Source organism: Ananas comosus, linkage group 11 (genome assembly GCF_001540865.1).
Source record: "Ananas comosus cultivar F153 linkage group 11, ASM154086v1, whole genome shotgun sequence".
Taxonomy (NCBI): Eukaryota; Viridiplantae; Streptophyta; class Magnoliopsida; order Poales; family Bromeliaceae; genus Ananas; species Ananas comosus.
The window spans coordinates 2431644-2448771 of record NC_033631.1 but is presented as its reverse complement, the minus strand read 5'-3'; positions in this window follow the sequence as shown (position 1 = coordinate 2448771).

The window sequence follows — 17128 nt, the reverse complement described above, 5'->3', positions numbered from 1 at the left end:
TTTCTGGGTTCTTTGGTGATGTTTTTGAGTTAGATATCGCATTTGAACTTCAACCAGTAGCTCTAGACATTTCATCCTTCGAACTTCAATTAATATTATATTGTTGCCTTGTAGGATTTGCACGAGATATTGACCAAGCTGAGAGATGAATATCACAACTGTCTTTATTCTGGATGCCAGATAAATAGAATGCTTCAAAATGTCTTTAGTTTTAATAGAATAATTTTTTCTTATGATTCTGTTTATCTTTTTGGTAAATAAGTTTAATATGTTGTCATTTCAATTTTTCAATTTTTCTACTAGCTATCAATCTTATTTTTGACTTCAAATTGGTAATTCTTATCAATAGTGTTATCATCTCCTATAAATATAATGTGATTTATTACAACTTTTCCTACACCTATTCAATCCTGAAAATAAACATATGCTTATTCATACCATTGATTGCAAAAATATTATTTCGGAAACAGATTCTTTGAGGCTTTGTCATCAATCTGAGCAAGCTTTCAGAGTAGAACAAAGAGTTTTAAGCATTTATAATTTGGGGCTTTTCCCGTATTATAGGTATTTAGTGTCATTTAGAATTTGTTATTTTTTAGCTAAATTTTGAAAAAATATTTTGTTGTTAGAACTCATATCCAATATTTAATTTGGATGTTGAGATTGTAATTTGAGAGTAAAGATTATTTGTTATACAAATTATTAATGTTCTTTGGTTATTACTATTTTTCAATATTTCAATTTATTGGAGTATTTAGTTGTGGATCAAGTATTTTAATATTAGTTGTAATTATCGCTATAACCTTTATTTATCAATGATTTAGTATGTTTTTGTGCCAATTATAATTAATTGTAGTGACATTTATAATAGCTACTATTATATAGTATTTAGCAGCATTTATTTGGACTTTACCAATGATCGGAACAAATATTACTATAATTTTTACCGACCCTACCAATAGTGGCAATTGTCATAATTGCTACGAAACTATTTAGCGGCAATTATAATTGCTGAAAATTTAAAAATAATCGCCACTAAAACTCAATTTATTGTAGATCAGAACAAGATGAAGTTTCGAAAACTACAAATTAGGTTTTGGAACATACCTCCGATAACCTATTTTCTTCGAATGCTTAATCGTGATATCGACTTACAACATTGCTTTAACTCCATCGATCCAACATGGACTCTTCCCTTTGTAGTTCTAATTGAAGCATGAGCATCATCCCTAACCTGACTCTTCATTTTGACTGCCTCGCGCCTCCTATTTCTTTCTAGTAATGTTTTGCAACTTTATTTGCCAATCAACATTCTCCATAGATTCAAAGAAAGTTTATAGCTCAAAATGGATGATTCAAAGCCAATTCAAATCAAGCAAATCATATTGAACCAATCTGCATGATTTTCGGACTCTAAACGCTAAGGGGACTAGAGGCGGTCTCCTAACAGCCTGGAATCCGTCTTTATTCGAATGTACTCATGAATGGGCTGGCAGATTCTCGCTGATGGTCGTGTTAAAGAGGATTGTTGATGGGAATTTGTTCACGATCACGAATGTCTATGGGCCTACTGCTGCTATTTTAAGAGCTGACTTCTTTCATGAGATTCGTGCCATTGGGGTGTTGTCAACGGGCGCGTGGACTGTGCTTGGTGACTTCAATGTCCTACTCTCTGTTCAGGACAAGAATGGACCCACTGCAAATGTGACCGACATTTTGAACTTCAGGGAAGTCGTACATGAGCTAAGCTTGGTCAATCTCCCTTTACTTAATAAATCCTTTACTTGGTCTAATGGTAGGGGTGCCCCGACTTTGGAGCGCCTGGATCGCGCTTTTATATCCAGTACCTAGCTACTTGCTTTTCCCCGATCCACCCTCCGAGCACTTCCGCGACCCCGATCAGACCACACGCCCCTGGTGCTTTCTGTCTACACCTTCATTTCTCATGCCAATTTGTTCAGATTTGAGAGCTACTGGTTGCGCCACCCTGCTGTATTCGATGTGGTCTCCACGGCGTGGAACTCGAACTCGAGGTTGACGGATTCCGACCCAGTGAGCCTCTTCTCGCTGAAAATTAATTCCGTACAATCAGCTCTCAGCTCTTGGAGTGCAGGTCTCTCCTCAGCATCAAGGGAACATACCAAACTTTGTCTTCTTTGGATCGAATGGCTCGACAAAGCAGAAGAAGAAAGACTCTTATCGAACATGGAGCGCAACTTGAGGCCGAAGCTTAAGGCCAGATATGAAGACCTCTGCTTACAAGAGGAGATCAAGTGGAAGCAATGATCTAGAGTTCATTGGCTCAAGGTAGGAGACGCGAACACAAAATTTTTTCATCTCAAGGCCAATGCTCGTCAGAACAAAAATTTCATCTCAAAACTCTCTAATGGATCTGTCACGCTCTCCTCGCCTGAGCCGATCGCTGAGCACCTATTCTTCTTTTTCTACAACCAACTTGGGGTGGCACACGATCCCTCTGCCAAAATTGACCTTCATGCTGTCTATGGTGATGAGACTTTCGACCTCTCAAGCCTTCAGACCCCGTTCACTTTAGCCGAGGTTAAGAGAGCCGTTTTCTCTAGTGCTCCCGAGAAGGCCCTAGGCCTTGACGGGCTTCCGATGCTATTCTATCAGCGGTTCTGGAATCTCCTTAAAGATGATATTATGAGTGTTTTCAACAGCTTCTACAACAACACGGCCGAGATCGATTTGATCAACACAAGCTGGTTGTGTCTTATCCCGAAGAAGAAGGAGGCACTAATCGCCAACGACTTCCGCCCTATAGGCCTGGTACACAGTATGGCGAAACTGATTTCGAAGGTCCTAGCTTCAAGACTACAATTCTTCTTACATTATTTAATCAACCCCTACCAAGCTACCTTCATCAAGGGTCGACATATTTTTGACAACTTCAGTTGTGCCCATATACTCATCCACCATCTACATACAGCCAAAGACCGGGCAGCACTATTGAAGATAGACTTCGAGCGGGCCTTCGACCGAATAAGTTGGCGTTTCCTGATCGACCTACTACATGCTTGGGGCTTTACTCCGTGCTGGATCGCTTGGATTCAAGCCCTGCTTCAGACGGCTAGTGCGTCCGTGATTCTTAATGGTACTCCGGGTAAAAGGTTCACTTGTAAGAGGGGGCTTAGGCAGGGCTGTAAGGAAAATTTTAAAATAATATATTTTGTTTATTGTTTTTAGTGAATGGATGTGATTCTTCGTGAAAGGATGCAATCCTTAGTGAATGGATGCAACTCTTAGTGAATGGATGCAACCCTTAGTGAGTGGATACAACTCTAATCAAAGGGTATGACTCTTAGAGTGAAAGGATGTGACTTTTAGTGAAAGAATATGATATGAAAAGACACATCTTTATAGTGTGTCTCTTCGTACATATGCCCGTTGGAATCAATGGTTATATTCATTGAACTTGATTCATATAACTATTTGGTAGTTATGATCAAATGAAAAGTCACAATCGAAAGGTCACTTCACGAAACACCTATTCATGAATAGTCACTTCACGAAACACCCTTTCGTGAATAGTCACTTCATGAAGCACCCGTTCGTGGCCTATATAAGTCCATAGCATTGGTTGCAGAAGGATACAGACATAAAACAGTTGAAGAGTTGAAGTCATCATTCATAATAATTCCATTCTTGTTTTATATTCTATTTCTTTTGACAACTTAATCGAGTGAGTGCTCAAAGGCTCGACTTCGTGTGTGCAAACGCAGTTGAGGTTTACGCTTCATTGTATCCTGGGAGGTTGTTCGTTGACCCGGTGCACACCAAATTGTTAGAACGGTGGGGACGGATTAAGCCTTAAGGAAAGTGGCATTGCTACACGCCTTGAAGCCTTTTTAATCTTTCTATTTCATACCTTTATCACAATCTGTTCCAACAAGGGCGACCCGCTATCTCCTCTACTTTTTATTTTATGTGTAGATGTTCTGTTTAGGTTGCTCCAGCTGGCAACGACAACCCGCCTACTACCGGACCTTGGGATCGGAAATGCTAGGCTGCACACACTCCAATTTGCGGATGATCTGATTATCTTCTTGGATGGCTCCACAAGGTCAGTTGCAACTACTAAGTTTATTCTTGATTAGTTTGCGGCATGCTCGGGCCTCTCGATCAATTTCAATAAAAGCTCTATCACCCTAATCAACCTACCTGCTTCCCAAGCTACATCCTTAGCCAACTCTATTGGCTGCTTGGTGAAAGAATTTTCGCTGACATACTTGGGTTTACCTCTCTCACCTAAAAGACTATGCAAATCTGATTACATGCCGCTTATTGAGAGGATTGATAATTACTTGGCGGGATGGAAGGGGCTCACACTCTCAAGGGGAGGTCGGCTAGTACTTCTAAATTCGGTTCTTTCGAGCACCCCTTTATATTTTTGTACGCTGTTTCAAATGCCAGCATGGGTGATCAAGTCCATTGACAAAATCAGATGCCATTTTTTCTGGAGGGGGCAAAAACTGCATAATGGTTTTCATTGCCTAGTTAAGTGGGAACAAGTATGCCGTCCAAAACAATCAGGCGGATTGGGAGTCCGAAACCTCTACGCGATGAACTCGGCTTTGCTGATGAAGGGATTATGAAATTTTTACAACTCCCCACACCTTCCTTGGGTCGGACTCCTTAAGCAAAAACATTATAAGCATCGACAACCGTTGGTTGGAGGCAATTCGACTATTAGGTGCTGCCAAATCTAGAAAGGAATTCTTAACACCGCTCAACCTTTTCACGTGTCCACTTGTGTGTCACTGGGTAATGGGCAGACAACGTCTTTCTGGAATGCGAGATGGTCCGGTGAGTTCTCGCTACGGACTCAATTCCCTAATCTCTATGCAATTTCAAGCCATAAACATCTCTCGGTCGCTAGTTGGATTCGACGTTTTACCCAAAACGTCACACTGGGCTTCCGACCTGCAGAACTTCCGTGAGAACATTTGGAAGAGCTCCCATGGCTCACAGCTTTGATCCAGAGCACCTTCCTATCGAATGCTACCGACTCGACCGTTTGGCGTTGGAACGACGATGGTCGGTTTGAGGTACGTAGGGCTTACAATTTGTTTATCTTTGATGGCATAAATGCTTGCGGTATCCCTTGCCTATGGAAACTCAAGATTCCTCTAAGAGTCAAGGTCTTTATATGGCTCGCCGCGAGAAACAAAATCTTCACAGCTGACACACTATCTCAAAGAGGCTGGCATGGCCCTTCGATTTGTGTTCTCTGTTCGATAAACGGAGAGAATTTAGAACACATCCTATTCTCTTGCAACTATGCCATGGCTGTCTGGCACCATCTGCTGCGATCTACTCCAACAACTCGACGCTTGTTGCTGATTCACCCAGGGGATTTAACTGAGCGATGGAATCGTGCTCGGACTTCTGTGAGGGGCCGCCGGAAAAAATTGTTCGATCTATGTCTTACAACAGCATGCTGGGAACTGTGGAAGGAGAGTAACAGTCGTATCTTCAACGGACACCTCACTCGAAGCGACGAAACAGGAAGGAGAGTGATTAACACAATTAATCTTTGGCAATTTGCGCTTGGAGTGTGATTGTGTGAAGGGACGAACTTCCCTGTGGTCCTTTCGGTACTTTCGCGCATACATATGTGTTTCTATTTGTATCCTTTTGTGTTTGAACTCTATCAACGACTCAGTTGCTTTTGTAAATCTTTAAAACTGTATTACAAATAAGGTACATCCCTGTTTACTCAAAAAAAAAATATTGAACCAATTGGTTTGGGTTAAGATTGCCACGTACCCTCGTTATTGTTTTGCAAATTCCTTCAAATTTATAAGTGCTCTCTAAATTTGCAAAATCTTGTAGTTAGCCAGAATCTCTCTAATTTTAAACTATTTTTGGACCTGTCAGTTGCAAAACAAATTTTGGTCCTTTTGATTTGACCTGTATCACTAACTCAAAGAAAATGAGCTTAAACAATTTGTTATTTAGAATCATCCAAAAGAAATGGCGTTTTTTAAACACTACTAAGCTATTTGTGTGAGATCTCATATAGTCATATATATAAGATATAATAGGGCTAGAACTCTTAACCTGGCTTAAGTATTTTGGGTGGTGGCTAGGTCCAAAAGGTTAAGAGAGTTAAACGTGTTAGGACGGGAGTAGTCCTAGGATGGGTGACCCCCTGGGAAGTTGGGGCGTCACAGTTGGTATCAGAGCCAATTACCAGCCGAAAGTGTGAGATGAGTTTCAGTTGAGCTAGGGTCGGAATGACAAGAATAGCGAGGCGAGTTTCACATCGCCTGGTACTTGTGAGTCTGAGCCTGACGAGAACGTCAGGGCTTAAAGGGTGGAGATTGTGAGACCCCTATATAGTTCTATATATAAGATATAATAGGACTAGAACTCTTAACTCGGGTTAAACATTTTGGGTGGTGGCTAGGCCCAAGAGATTAAGGGAATTTAGCGTGCTAGGACGGTAGTAGTCCTAGAATGGGTGATCCCCTGTAAAGTTGGGGCATCACAATTTGAGCAAACTTTTTTTTTTCCAAATAACCCTAAAAAATATTATAATTAGTTAAATGATCTTACTAAAAAAATATTTGGAGAAATAATCTTCCTTTTGTCAAGTCAGTATGGGGTATAATTTTCTTTTAAAAGCAGTAAATCATTCATGATCTTTAAGAAGACGGTGAATGATTCATCTTTTCATAATTTTCTACTGAAGCGATGAATTATTCACCGCTTTCTTTAAGATTGTTTGTTACAATTTTTTTGGTTGTTAAGATTGTATGTAATTTGTTGAAATTTTTATATAATTGATAGAATTATATATGAAAAATAGAAAAAAGTGAGGTTGTTAGGGTTGTATGTAGATTATTAGAATTTTGGTTTCATTATTAGGATTGTATGAATAGATTATTAAGATTTTTTAGGTTGTTAAGATTATATGTAATTTATTAAAATTTTTATGTAGTTGTTAGTATTATATATGAAAAATAAAAAGAAAGAGTAAATTATTCACTGTTTTGTATATTAAGAGAAAGATGGTGAATAATGCCACGCTTTTATAGAAAATTTTAGAAGGATGTGAATCGTTAACCATCTCCACAACAAATCTTGCACTTAAGGACACTTTAAATAATAACTAGTGATGCTTTAAAGTGTTGGCAAGAATAATTCCGATGCTTGTAAAAACATCGAGCAAAAAGTCGTTAAATAAATATGTAGGGATAAATATACCGAAACTTTAATATTACGGCGGAAAATTTTTATTAGTATTTAATAAAAATATGTTTATTGGCGATACTTAATCATGGTGTCGACACATGCCAAATATTGGAGACGCTAGAATAGAGTATCTTCTAAAAAGCGTTGTCTAAAATATATTTTATTGTAGTGCCATGAAGGCGGTGAATTTCACTGCCTTTAAAAAAAAAAAATTCATTGTGCCTTCTACATGGCAAATTAAGAGAGTTAGTTTGCTAAATTTTTTTTCATAGGGCTATTTATCCAATTAAAAAATTTTATAGGGTCATTTTGGAAAAAAAATCCTATTTGAACTATTGTTAGTATATGGAGAAAGTCATCCAATGCATGACATCAAAGGCTATTAGTTGAAAAAAAATTTATGGAATATCCATGGCTGGATTAACCGTACGTTAGTGCTTTTATCTACATGAATCATTGTGATGTAGAAGATTTGAAAGTGAGAGTAATTGTGAAATCTCGTTTGTTTTGAAGGCCATCATCATGTTAAATGCTTTTCAAGAAGTCTTTATGATTCGTGATATAACCAAATTTACATAACCAAATTTACATAGATGTTCGTTAGAAGAGCTAAAGTAAACTAAACCCACTAACTACCATTTAAAAGGCTAATGTTCGCAATATTTTGCCCAAACGCACCCGTACGTATTTGTGCTTTAGAGGTAAGTTGTGGGACGACAATAGTCCCACATCAAATGACAAAAAGAATTACACACGAAAATGCAAGGCTTAGAGGCTCGAGTAATAATAACGAGACTTAGGTATTTTAATCATTAGTTTTAGGCCCAATTATTTACTAATGTCTGTGGACTTAGTCGCTACATTTGGTATCAGCTAATCAAAAGTGTGAGATAGGTCTTACGCATAATATAGTTTTGTTTTTCTCCAAATTCTTTTTCTTTTTTTTTTTTTTCTTTTTTGATTTCCATATATTCTATTTCAAATTGTTGGAACTGAAAGTATGCACAGAAATAGGGCCAAAAAGAGTTGTACTCTCAAAAATTAGTTATAGCTACAAAAGAAACCTCATCTTCGTTCTTTTTATTTTGAGGGAAATCATCTGAGAGCGAAAATTTATTTAAACAAAACAAGACGATATAGAATTGAAAAAGTCCTCAAAAGAGGACCATACAGTACATGTTTTGCTAAACACATTCTAATTAGCTAGTTGATCAGCTTGCATAGTATTTCTGGAGAAGTATATTTTTCGATCTTACATGGAACAAAATAATGGTATAATACCCTACGTGAGATATATTTAATTTCGCTAGGAAAGTAGGTTTGGATGCCTTCCAAGATATTAATTCCTTGCAATTAAGAGATACTGATTCTTAATCCTGATTTGTGGCTACAAAACAATGCTTTCCACTTTTCACCATTTTAAGCAAAAAGGACCACCTATTGAAACATAAAAATGATTTCACCACTCACAAACAATTCTACTTTTGAGTTTATGGTCTCACTAGGGTGGCAATTCACCTCCCTATTTCACGAGCCAGCTCGTGTGAGATCAAATAGCTCGTTTGGTAAACAAGCCGAACACTAGATGGGGTCAGCTCCGAACACGAGATGGGGTCAGCTCACTCGTGTTCGGCTAAATAACAACTTGAATACATATATTTTATATTTATATATAAATAAACAATTATATATATAAATACATATTTTTATTATTTAATTTTTAACCCAATGTAAATATAAAGCATAAGTCAATTATGAAAAGACTTATTTATATGTAAAGTTTCAGTCGTTAGATTAAATTTATTTTCTACATATATCTTTTCAAATCCTCTTAACTTGATGTTCGTGAGCTAGTTCGTGTTCAGCTCATTACTAAACAAGTTGAATTTTTTGACTCGATACTTTAGTTAGGGAGCTCATGTTCAACTCGTCTGTAAAATGAACCGGTCCCGGCTCGTTCGTATTTGGCTTGTTAACACCTCTAGGTCTCACAAGGATCATTAATTGCACCTTATATCTTCACATATTGGTGTTTATATATGGTGCAAATATTTGTGTGAGAATGAATCCATCCCCACAAAGTGCCCTGGACAAAGAAAGATAACTATGAAGACTCCCCATGTATTCCTTGCATTCACAATTCTCTTGCTCTTCTTTGGCAAGCTCATATCTCCTGTTGTAGGCCGAGATGTTTCTTCATCCACACCTCCAATAGAAACCAGCATGATAGGTCAGTGACTCTCTTAACTTTTGCAAATAGAGAAATTCATAGAGACTCTCTAAATTGTGTGTATATCTTCTTAACTTTTCTCTTTTTTGAGTATTGCTCCTTATCCCCCAAAATGTTGCTCTTTATTTGATGTGTTGATACTCATGGAATCAAGAGGCATTGATTGGTTTATGCACGTATCTAGTCCACATTATAATACCAACACATCAATTGTTGGATCGTTGGCGCTAACCATTAATTTCAAAAATTCGAGCCGTTAGAAATATGCAATCCATTCACTTAAGACGTATAGATACAATGCTTATGGATCTCGATTGTGACTCGGCCTAATCGGCCTCGCGTCACTTAGAATATGACTCAGTCTAATCCAACCTCACGCTATTTCGAATATGATTTGGCTCAATCCAGCCTCTTGCCGTAGGGTAGAATGCTAGCATATTTAAGCCAACATCAGAAACCTGCAAAAACCATTTATTATAGTAGATCCAAAGCATTTCCCTCTCTCACTCCTTTTTTTTTTTTTTTTTCCTTGATGCGTCGTTAGTGTTTACTCATTTTGATTTGAGATACTTCTGCCAGCGGAGTTGGGACGAAGCCTACCGACTATTATCAAAATCAGTTATGCTACCGGTGAATGAGTTAAATCAAAATGGGTAAAAACTATGAAGATGTTGATAAAGATACGTAAGTTCAAAAATCTATTTGACTAGCCCATTTATTGAGAATTAGTGTGGCTTGGATGAACTCAATAAATTGATTTGGACAATCCATCATTCTTGAATAAACAAAGGTATAACATAATATTTATGCATGGGAAATATAGAGACAAATGATTCTAGTACAGGACAGAATACTGGTCCATTTAAGCCAACACTACATATATGATTGGTGCACTAGAATTAATAAATAAAGTTCAACGAGTTATTAATTCGAATGGGCTGGATTATTACAATTCATATATGGGGTAATTTCATCCATACCCCTCTAAAATTTACAAATATCGTAGATAACCCTACAAAAGTTAAAATATCATGCATACCCCTTGAAATATAAAAAATTATCATAAATACCCCTCTGTTAAAAAACCGTCAGTTTATCCTGATCAATAATGTGTTAAGTCATGAAATGACGAATTTACCCCTAACTTCATACTACTTGAGAAATGTACTAGAGATCCCTCAACTATATGCTATTTTGAAATAATTCCTTTAAGTATGCAGTCTTTTGTTAAGACCCTTTAACTTTTAGTTTTTTAAAATTAAGAGATTTAGTGTAAAAAAAAAAGAAAATTTATTAAAGGAATTATTTCAAAATAGCATATAGTTGAGGGATCTCTAGACCCCTCAACTATAGAGATTTTGATATAGGCCCATCAACTTTAAATTTTTTTTGTTGACACCCCTTTAACCTCTACTTTTTTACTTGAGTTTTTATATTTATTTCATTATTAATTTTAATAAAGTTAATATATTTAATAAATTTCTCTTTCTATTATCCCCTCCATTAATTTTTCAATTATATCAGTGATAAAGTTAAAACCATAAAGTACTAATATAAAAATTTGGTAAACTACAGGATACAAAAGTGAATATTCAATAAAGCTTAGGTGGAGTATTTGAAGTTTTTTATATATAATTTAATGAAGAGTTAATGAAGGTGCTAATGAAAAGAGAAAAACGAAACCATAGGGTAATAAAGTGATACTTTTTAAACTATATGATACTAAAGTGAAAAAGTGCAAAATCACAGGGTTGGTATTTGAAGTCTACCCTAAATTATATGAAATTATTATTATAAAGAAAAAGGACAGTTTCATTAGTAATCTTATCAAACTTATAAATTTTGTGAATACTCCTCTAAACTTTAAAATATCATAAATACCTCTTCAAACACATAAAATTATCATAACTATCCTTGCCGTTAAGGACATGTCACTCTATCCGGATTAAAATATAGTTAAATAAGAGTTAAAATATAGAATGACAAATTTCTCCCCAAAAGTTAGAATGATATATTTGGCGGGAAATAACTAATTAATGCTAAGGTAAGAGGGCATTTATGAATGGTGTTAATATACTAATTAGGCTTTCTATACTTAAATGAACTATACAGGGGTAAAAATGGCATTTATAATTTATTCGGTTAGATTTTGACGGCCGGTTAACAGTAGGGGCATTCATGAGTATTTTTTGAATTTAGAAGGGCATTCATGACATTTTCAACTTTAGAGGGTTATTGATGAAATTTCAGTCTCCCACAGGGGTACCTATGAAATTTTCCCTTCATATATTGTGACCAGATTCATGATAATAACAATAACAATGCAAATGCAACAAAACATTGACATCCGAGATTGATTTTATTTTATTTTTTTATAGTTAGAAAACCATTCATCTGAACTGAATTATTGATGGTCTGTATCCTTGAATTCTTTCTTTCAATAGGAGAGGAAGACAGCACTCCCAATATTATTCCTTCTTCAACAGGAGAGGAAGACAGCACTCCCAATGTAACAGAAGAAAAGCTGTGGTTATATCTCCCTCCATTCTTCCGAGCACCCCGCCCTCCGCCTACCGCCATGCCTTGAGCTCCATAAATGATGTCACTGATTCACTGTATCCAATGGCACTTTGCCAATAAGCAAGAAACTAAAAGTGGTCTATTTTTAGCTCCACAAGCATTGAATGACAATAAAAGGAACTCTTGTACACATGACAACTAGGGCACGCAAATGAGCAAGCCGGCTCGTGTTTGAGTCGTGTTTGGCTCGATATTCAGCTCGCTCGAGCCGAGAATTTATTTCAAGCAAGCTTGAGCCTAAATTTAGACTTGAAATTAATTTCAAGCTGAGTTTCAGTATTACTCAGCTCGCTCGAATTAAACTCGGAAAGCTCGAAATATATATATATATCTATACTATATATAAAAGCGTATAGAAATTCCGACAATAACAGATGAAATCCAAAAAGGAATAAAATAATATTCCCGACGAATGGTTATAATTAATTTATTAAAAATATCTCAAATAAAAACGAACGGTTATGATCAATCTATTAAAAAATAGCATTCCTATCCATTTATAAATTCAATCTTATGAACGATTATAATCAATTTGTTAAAAAATATCTCAAATAAAAACAAACGGTTCAAATAAAAACAAACAGTTACGATCAATTTGCTAAAAATAACATTCCTATTTATCTATTTTACATTAAAATTAAAATTTGAGTTTAAATTATGAATTAAATTTAATTTTTGATATCAAATTTGAATTAACAATTAATTTTTTTGTTACAGTGAATCAAAATTAAATTTTAAATTGTAAAGTAAATGTGAATTAAATTTTGATGCTTTTAGTTTAAAATATATATTTAAATTTGATTCATCAAAAATGCAAAGTATATAAAAATATTCGATTTATATAAAAAAAAGAACACTATAAGGAATATTCTTCTAGAATATTTCTACCCATAAATATAACATATGAATTTATAAATATAGATTTTTATTGTAAAATTTTGGATATATATTATACAAATTGATATTGATTTGAAATAAATTAAATAATTATTACTCATTTGCACGTACATTCACTATATAATATATATATATTATATATAATATATAATAATATAATTATTAGAGCAGGCTGCTGTGCTCTCAGACGAGCATGGAGCCTCCGTGCTCTTAGCGTTTTCGCTATAGGAATTTTTTCAAATTGAGATCGGTCCTGTTAGACTTATCTCGCATTTTGAAGTTTAAAATAATTTGCGATTTTTTTGGTATATTTACTTAGTGATCGGAAAGCATTCAACCATAATTTTTAATGGTTGATATCTCGTTTTCAGTTAAAACAGTTGAAGTATTCAAATCAAAGATAAAATTCTTGATACACAAAATCTTTATATATCACAATAAATAATAGTCCTGATCGAAGCAAATTTTTAGTGCATAGTACTTATCACCTCACCTAACTTTTATAGATTTTATTTTCAGCCGTTAAAAATTACATTTTGAATCAAATTATCGATGCTAGGTAAATGATATCAAAATCGTAAAATTATGTTATAGAAACTTTCAAAATCCTAGATCAATTTAATCAGAAGCAGATGCGATTCGGAACTCATCGAAACACAGTCCCGACCCCTCCGTGCCCTAGATGAGCACATCAGCCCCTGCTCTATAATATATAATAATAACTATACTTATATATATGTATATATATACTCATATTATAATATATCAAACTAAGCTGGAATACTATTAATAGCACTAAGCTATTGATGCTATTAGTTTTTTAGCCCTTGGATTGAGAAATGTGCGGTTAGAATGATATGGGCCTCCCAGGGTTGAGTGGGTGGTTAGTTGAATAATACGATCTTACAGATGAAAATGATAAAAAAAGGTAGATCTAACGACACAAAATTCGATAGCACTAAGCATTTGGTACTGTCAATAATATAGTAGCCGGACTCTCTTTCTCTCTCTATACATATAGTTCGGCTACTATATTATCTATACTATCGATAGTACTAAGCGCTTAATTTGTACTGTTGAGTTTTCTGCCGTTAAATCTACCTATATATATATAGATTTCGACTACTACATTATTGATAGTACCAAGCATTTGGTGTTATCTAGTTTTTTGCTGTTAAATCTATTCCTTTAGCCATTTTCATCCGTTAGATCATACTATTCAACTAGCCACTCACTCAACCCTAGATAGGTACTATCATCCTGACCGCACATCCCTTCATCAAATTAAAGGCCAAAAACCTAATAGCAAGCGGTTTGTACTATTAATAGTATAGTAGCCTAATTCTATATATAAATTTAGGCTCGAAAATAATTTCAAGCCAAACTTGAGCTGAGATAAGCTCGCTCGAGTTCGGCTCGTTTCCACCCATAATGACAACTTTTGAAGAGACTAAAGAATAGCTTTAATGGTTTACCGCGATTTGCAATTTAATAAGGATAAATTTAAATATTAATTTCTATTAGTTTAAGCTTTTTGAGACTAACTGTTGTTTCACATTATTTAAAATGGTATCAGAGTAGGAGATTCTTAGTTCGAATAACGCCAGACTCCTAGCATTACTAAATTTTTTCTATTTAATTCAAGTCCACATCATGAGCCTACCAAAAAGTCTTGAGCCTAGACATTAGTAGAATGTTAACCGTTTTCTATTAGCTTAAGTTTTTAGCGAACAAAGGTCTTGAGCTAAGACATGAGAGCGAGTGTTAAATATAAAGATATTTAGACACTATTCTCTATTAGCTTAAGCTTCAGAGGTATATTTGAGATAACTTGGAATGTTAAAAAGGTATTTTTAATATTAATCTTCTAAGAGGGGTATATTAGAAGCCAAAAAATTTTCAAGGATATATAAGAAATTGCCATATATATAGAGAGAGAGAGAGAGAGAGAGAGAGAGGATTGTTGTACTCTAAGTAGCACTGAGGTTTCCGTACTCCTGAGCCGGTTTCGATAATAGAATTTTCGAATGACGATCGGCTCTATTGGAGTTGATCTAGTGTATTTGAAGTTTTTAGAAAATAATTTTTGTGATTTTTCGATATTATTTACCAAGTGATCAAAGTATTCAAAATTAACAAAAGTTTCATTATACCTGCTTTATTCGCGAAACAAATGGAGTGTTACATTTTTACCGGATCTCCATAGGATTGAATTGTTGATAGATTGGCAATCTAATCTAACACTGATTTCAGTAATATCAGACATGCTCTTTCTGCTTGTTTCGTCATTATTTATCCTTTTCTTCTAAGATTTGTAACGACCCGACTCGCTAACAGTAATAACTCGTTGGGCCCAAACCATCGATCCAAAATGTTTAAGTTCAATTATTATTACTAGCATGGAGGCCTCATATTTTTTAATCAAAATTATTTTTCCATCCAATGTGGGACTATTAGGGCGTTACAAACTCCCTTTATTTAGACCATGACATCCTCGTCAGGTCCAAATGCGCATAACACTTATAGTTCTCACACTTCCGACTGGTATTCGGCTTTGATACTAATTGTAACGACCCGATCTGCTAGTAATAATAAATCATTGGACCCACACCACTAGCCCGAAATGTTTAAGTTCGATTATTATTACTAGCGTAGAGGTCTCATATATTCTAATCAGAATCATTTTCTAATCTGATATGTGACTATTGGGATGTTACAGAGGATGTTACAGATTGATGGTCAATTATAAAGCAGTTTAAAGGTTGATGTCAGATTACCATAGCCTGACAGTGTTGTTTCTTGCGTGCAAAAATCAGCTTTATGCAATTTATGCCAGACTTGGTTGCTGCTGAATTAAGCTTCATGTCTTTGTTACACTTAGCTGCCTCCAAGATGATGGCACTACATGTTTGTTTTGCGGCCTGACAGCTTGATGTCAGAGTCCACTGTTTACTCTGGTTTGTTTACTCCAACAGATTTTTATTGCAGTATCAAAGTAGCAACTTCTTATTGCTGTTGGAACTTTTGCTCAATGTTAGTTATTGCCATTTATTGCATACAAAAATTAGTGGAACAGAGACAGCTAATTAACCTGACCAGCCTCCCTTCATGAATTTTCAATAAGCTAAACTCAGATCTGCTGGCACAAACTTAGTTATTTCACTTTGTTTACTTCTTTAGTCAGTGAATTCTGACTGTAATTTGGCATGCATTTGCAGCTGAAATGTAAATCAAAAAGCACTTAGCTGAAAATTTAATTCAGTATTGATAATTCTTTGTTGATTTAAGCTTTTGGTTCTTACAATGTTGATGAAATCGATTCTCCGTATCTTAAAGCTTTATCACGCGCTTAAGATCCTGTTTGGATTCATAAATATCTTATTTAGTATATTCCTTCGATTTACTCAAGAGACGTGTAATATTTTGCAAATGGATGTGATTAATGTAAAGAACAGATATCATATTCGGCGATCCAATCAATTCTTCCAAATAGGATAAATCAGCTTTTATGTGAAGTATGCTCTCTCATCAAATCATACATAACAAGATATTTTAAGGAACAAATATTAAACTTTTATTAGATAATATTTAAGTATAATTTATTATAATATTAAGTACAAATAATATGTATTAATATAGTATAATTAATAATTTTATAATAAAAATAATTTATTATAATATATAATATATCATATCCATATAATTTGCTTTAATATTTATGATATTAATAAAATTTGGAATTAAATATTGGAGTAGCACTATTTCACTAAAAGGGTGGAATAGTTTGTCCCAAACTATTCCGGTATAACCGGGAAATAGCTAGATTTAACAGAAGTATCTTACCCTAATCAAAAAAATATCCCAGTTAGAAAATAACTCAGTTTTAGAATTCAATCACACAAAAGAAAATCTTATGAGGGCAAATTATCATTAAATATTTTTATTCCAACATCCAACAAGCCTAAACCAATATTGAGCATCAGTACTCCAAATCCTTGTGCAGGCTTTTGTTTTTTTTTTTTTTTTTAAAGGTAAACTTTAAATACCATTCATGTTGTTTGGCATTTTCTTATTTTAGTACCATGTGGTTTAAAATTTGTCAATTTAGTATCATGTGGTTTTATTTTTTTTCTTTTCGTCAGCTCTTTTATTAACATTTCGTTAAATTATATACAAAAAGCTTCAGACACTCCACCTAGA